We start from the raw sequence: 6,529 nt of genomic DNA, 5'->3' as shown, positions 1-6,529 counted from the left end.
GCGTGAGGTAAGGAGAATAATCAGAAGTGTGAAATGTGACACCTGGTGGTTTTTTGTGTGCACGATGAATCGTTTTAGTCCACTAAGTAAAGTCTGGTCTAATAGTAAACGCCCTAATACCCCAGTGACCACTCTGCAGGTGAAAAACACTATCTACAGTATGACGATCCCGTGGATGTATTTACCGTCCTTACCAGGAATTTTTCTTATGTAAGTGGATCAGGCAATTACGAACAACGTTTTCAAGATCATTATGGCACAGCAGAGCAACAAATGTTAAACTTTGCCACAGAAGATGTATGTCCCTTTAACAATCAAGAGATTACAATAGACAAACTTCTCCTTGTCGTCAAATCATGTACACTAGTCCTGGACCAGATACCAGGATACCTGATTAAGCTGTTTGTATGGTACATTGTGCTTCGGGCGTCCTAAAGGTTCCCAGACTCGTGGCACATTGCTTACGTCTTTTCAGTACTCAAACAGGCTGGTCGTCTTATGAATCTAACTTCCTTTCGTCCTATTGTGTTGACTTACTGATTATGTAAGGTCATGGAATGAACAGTTAATAATATGCATCGTTTTGTTTTAGGGTCAAAGAATTTGTTAAATGATCAACAATGTGACTTCCATAAATAAAGAAGTTCACTGGGTCATTTAATGAATTCAGAGCACTGTATTTCAGATGCATGTGTTATAGAATTTATGATAGGGGTGTTCTTGGACATCCAAAAAACCTGTGGCATGACGTGGCAACACGGTATACTAATGATGATGTATGCTTATGGCTGACGAGGTAATTAGCCTGCTTATATTTCCAATATTTTTAGGGAAAGAACTTTCTGCCAAACTGCCCCATAACGTAACATCGGATATGTTTATCCAAGATAACAGGATGCCTCTGGGAAGTTTCCTTAACTCCACTTTATTTAGTATTACAATCAGTGATATTGTCATCAGCTCCCATCCTGAGAAATCTTAAATACTTACTCTGTGCTGACTATTATCCAATATGGTGCTCTTCCCATAAAGGACAATTTTTGGCTGGGCAGATTCAAGTAGCTCTTGATTTCATCCACCACTAGGCCTTGGAGTGGGAATTTAAGTTTTCTGTCCCTAAGTGTGTCGCTGTAACCACTCGTAACGTCCCTGATTTGCATTTGACTTTGGATAATCAAGCAGTACACTGTCAAGATTATGAAAATTTGGGAGGTCTGCATTTTGTCTGAAGGTTAAACTCTTAATATCATGTTATTAATTTAATTGCTAATTGTGTTAAATCTTTGTGCTCTCAGTCACAGACATCTCTAGATAGTGAACAGAGATACCCTAGTGGAAGTTGACTTCGTCCACCAGATACTGTATTATCACTGATGTAAAGATTGCCTGAAAGAAGGACAGTATTGTACGTGGACCTGCCTCCAACTCTTGCATCTACACATCTGCCCCTGTTGCAACAAAGGCAGGTAGTGATGGTTGGAATCCTTCACCCTCCTGTCACACAAAAGTATCATGCCTGCCAATGCCGGGGCCTCTTGGGCATGATGTTGGCCCACCTGCATGTTTCTTAACACCATGCACATGCCCACACCCACGTGTGCATGCACGGGGATGGCCTGGGGAATGGCCACGGGCAAGGGGGAGGGGGGAGGGCAAGGAGAGGTGGAGGTGGGGGAAGACAAGTGTGATGACTCACCTGAGGCAGGGACTCCCTGGGTAGATGCTGGCTGGCCACACAGACCATGTGAGGCCCTTGTTTCCATTCTCCCCACATATGAAGGGCCAGGTTGTGGTGAAATGGCTCTTGAGTGCTGGGTTGTGAAGATGTGGGTCATGGGAAGGAGAGAGGACGCTGCACTTGTCGTGAGTGTGCTGGTTAGGTGCGGTGGTGGTGTTTGTGTAGTGTATGACCGTCACCCTCTGCAGTGTCCCCTTCACTTTTTTCTGCACCAGGGTCATCCACCTCTTCCTTAGAGGGGAAGACGTCACTTCCATAGGCCGGTACAGGCTCCTAAAGCACTTTGATAGCCTTATCATATGTACCAGAGTGGGAAGGGGGAAGATCATGTGAGACGTTGCTCTCGACGTGATAACTTCCCGCTTTTTCTGAAGAAGTTTCACCACTGTCGGTTTTACTCAACACAGTTTCCTCCAAAGCATGCTCTATTGCACTACTGCTGAGCTCTTTTCTGATATCCACCGGCAGAAGTGTGGCAGGCATGGATGTTGGAAGGGGGCTGCGTGAGGGGTGGGTGGATTCAGATGAGGAGGTTTCTGAAGACATAGCTCGACACCTGGGCAAGTCACTGAACAGACTGAACCATGCTTGTATGAGGTGCCGGGGGTCCCTCCCCAACCCTGGTTACCAATGTGAAATGGCAGCCAGTTCAAGTGGTGGCAGGAAGACAAATGTGGCTATACCCGCCACTCAGTGGCCACTGTCCACCCGAAATGATGCAGCATATGCTGATCCCCAGCAGTTGGGATTAAATCCTGTTAAGAATGTTACAAGGTAGAAAAATAATAGAGAATGAGTTACAAAGTTCCACAAAATGTAAGAAAGAATGAAATAAAAAGTTTCACACAGGTCCAAGAATATTTTGTTACCAAAGGGATTGAATGGAAGATTATGGAAGTTTGTTGAACGTAATGGAAATTTCTAGAATGTTTTATAACGGTATATAAACGGTACTTCTGTGCAGAGTGAGTTAGTTTACGGTCAGAAATCGGCAAGTGAAGCAGTGTTTTCTCATGTTTTTCCTGTGTTTTTTTAGTGAAAGATGTAAGGTAAACAACCAAATTCTTTCCTAAGTTTACCGTATTACGTTACTTAGTTTAGTGGGTAACTAAGGCACTCCAGTCAGATTGAGCCTGTGCAGGTTTGCATCCAAGGGGCAGTTGGCGTTTATTGCTTACGTGATGACACCCAGAGATGAGTGAAGCTGGTCATTCATATCTTAAATATCAGGATCAACTTGCCTAGCCCCGGGCTTCTATATTTCTTATGGGGCAACACAGGATTAGATTTCGAATGAATGAAATAAAGTGAATAAACTATGTTATCAAAAAAAAGAGTGTTTTTTCACCCTCCCCCTCTTAAAAAATCCTGTGCATGGTCTTGCAAATTTCCTCGAGCTCTACAGCCGACTTCGTAAGTCAGCCTGCTCATTGCTGTATATACGACAATGACCATGCACCCAGATCGGCGAGGACTTGTAGCAAGAATGCAATTTATGAATGATCCGTCCCTAAACCTCATGAGAATCAGCATCACAAGAAGCAAGTGCTTGAAGGGCTGTGTTAGAATCTGAAAATATGACAAATGAGTCATGTCGAGAATTTAGAGTATAGTCTACGTTTTTATCAACAGCAACAGGTTCAGAGATAAACACGGATATATGAGTCGACAACTGAAGCCTGAAGGAACATTCAGTCAACCACCCACTACCAACCCACTCATTCACTCACCTTGCAGCCATCGGTGTATAATTGGTGGGAGTCCAAGTGATGCACGGTGATGTTAGGGAATGAGTAGCAGACCTTTGCCTCTGGCGCCTTGGTCTTTGGTGCTGGAACTGTTTAATGACAACAGTGAAGTGGGTTGGCTCCCGAGGCACCATATTTTTAAGTATAAATTTGTCAGTCACTGAAGTTCACATCAAACTCCTTAGTCTGTAAATGGAGGAGTAAGCAAGTGGCTGACGAACCCCCCCCCCCACACACACACTGCTGCATAAGATGGTGGTGTTTGAAGAAAGGGGGTAGAGGCCACATTGTCCATGTCACTCATTCTGCTAGTCCATATGCCGTATAATATAATTAGGTAGTCTCTGCGAACATCGGGGGGGATTTTATTTGCCTCCACTTCCATTCAAGTTACACGTGTACACCTTAAGGCTCCAAGAAACATTTTTCCATTGACGATGAGGATGGCCTACTTGAAAAAGCATGTGCTCAATGATTATTGGTCAGTGGATGAGATTGTGCACACACCTGTCATTGGGAAGTATATTGCCTGTGATAGGTACCTAGCCATATTACAGTTCCCGCATTTCAACAGGAAGTATGGCCCAGCACCCAGTGACTGGTTGTGGATGATAAGGCCCATCCTTACCATGCTCAAGGAGTCATTTGTGAGGCTTTTCCGGCCGGTTCAGAAATTTGTGATTGACAAGTCGCTTGTTCCGTTCCAGGGGCGTTTAGCATTTATTCATTATGTGCTGTCAAAACATCATTGTTTAGAACGGAAACTTTTCGTCCTATTTGACTGCCAGACTGGATATGTGCTGGACATACTAGTTTATTCTGCTACAGATGTATATATACATAGTGACGATCCACATGATTTTTCTGCTGCGGTAGTGATAATGTTCATGGACAGGTATTTCAACAAGCACCACAGACTATCTATCTATCTATTGCCAGACGCCTCAATCCCGTTTGGGGTGGCCACAAACAAATCGCCTCCAAGTCGCCCTGTCCCCCGTCATTTCACTGCCCTGCTCCCAACTCACACCCCCCTCTCTCATATACCTCTCCACTCCATCCCTCCATCTCATCCTCGGCCTCCCCCTCCCTCTTCCCCCCTCCACCTCACTCACATACACTCTCTTCGTCAGTCTTTCACCCTCCATCCTCTCCACATGGCCAAACCACCTCAGTGTGTTCCTTATAACGCTTCCTATCACATCCACATCAACACCACAATGCTCCTTTATATTCTCATTCGTCAGCCTGTCTCTCCATGTGACTCCACATGCTCCTCTTAAATAACTCATTTCCACTGCTCTCACTCTTGACTTGTGTCCTTCCAACAACGTCCAAGCATCACTTCCGTACGTTAGAGTTGGTATCACAATACTGTCATGTAGTAACTTTTTCACTTCCATGCTCACTTCCCTGTTTCTTATCACTGCTTTCAAAGAACCAGCAACCTTTCTTCCCTGCTGTACCCTTTCAAGCACTTCACCCGCTAAACCTCCATCCTTACTCATCACACTACCCAAGTACTTAAATGTACTCACATTTTCCAATTCCTCACCATCCAACCTCGCTGTACATTCACTGACTTCACCTCTCTCAAAGACCATCACTTTACTCTTCCCTACATTCACCTTTAGATTCCGTTTCTTACACACTCTCTCAAACTCATCCACCAAGTCTTGCAGCTCCCCTTCGTCTTCACTCAACAACACAGTATCATCTGCAAACAACAGTACAGGGAGTTTCCAAACACTATCCTCTCTCACCAGGGCCACTCCAACATCCACAACCCTACCTTGTACCTCTTTTATTACCCAATCCACGTACAGACTGAACAACCATGGAGACATGACACATCTCTGTTTCAAACCAACTTTCAAAGAGAAAAATTCACTTAGTTCACCATCCACACGCACTGCAGCATTCGCACCATCGTACATACTCTTCACAACATTCAACAACTTCCCATCTACTCCATATATTCTTAACACTTTCCACAATCCTTGTCTATCCACCCTGTCATATGATTTCTCCAAATCCATGAAAGCCGCATACAACTTCTTTCCCTTCTCTAGAAACTTTTCCACTAAAGATCTAAGAATGAATATCTGATCTACACAACCTCTTCCCATCCTAAAGCCTCCCTATTCTTCTCCAACTAATTTCTCTGTTCTTTCTCTAACTCTGTCAATAAGTATCCTACCATACACTTTCCTATTATACTAAGAAGACAAATGCCCCTATGATTACCACACATTTCTTTTTCCCCTTTTCCTTTGTACAAGGGAATAATTATACCTGACTTCCAATCCTCCGGGACTCTACCTTCCTCCCAAGCCAATCTGCACATCTTCCACATTCATTCTACTACTATCTCTCCCCCATGCTTCAGCATTTCACCACACGCTCCATCAATTCCTGGGGCTTTCCCCGATTTAACTTTTTTCATTGCTTCCACAACTTCTATCCTATTGATTTCTTCCTGTCTTCTCCCCTCCCTCCTTCTCCCAGCCATTCCCCAGCCACTTATACTCGCATTACTTCCATCCTCTACGTTCAACAATTCCTTAAAGTGTTCTCTCAATCTGCTCACTTTTTCTCCCTTCTCCACTAGTAATCTACCATTTTTATCTTTCACTCCCCTGCTAACTTCACTTCCACACTGTCTTACTCTTTTCACCTCTCTCCAGAACATTTTCTTACAGTCCCTCCACTTTACACTCAAATTCCTTCCAAATTCCTCATCCACTCTCTTCTTACTCTCTCTTACTAATCTTTTCACCTCTCTCTTTCTTTCTACATATAACTCTCTTCCGCCTCTCAACTTCTTCCACGCCCCTATTTCTCATCCATTCAATGTATCCTTTCTTCTTTTGTGCCACAGCCTGTTTCACCTCTTCAGTCCACCACGCTGTTCCTTGCACCCCCCTCTGTCTTCTCTTCCTTCCACACACCACATCACATGCTGCACATATTTCTTCTGTAAATATGCTACACACACCTTCCATGTCTCCCATCTGCTCCAATTCATATTTGCCCAATCGTT

This window comes from Coenobita brevimanus, chromosome 55, assembly GCF_032717465.1.
Source record: "Coenobita brevimanus isolate Jiangsu-jjx chromosome 55, ASM3271746v2, whole genome shotgun sequence".
NCBI lineage: Eukaryota > Metazoa > Arthropoda > Malacostraca > Decapoda > Coenobitidae > Coenobita > Coenobita brevimanus.
This window is presented reverse-complemented; position numbering follows the sequence as displayed.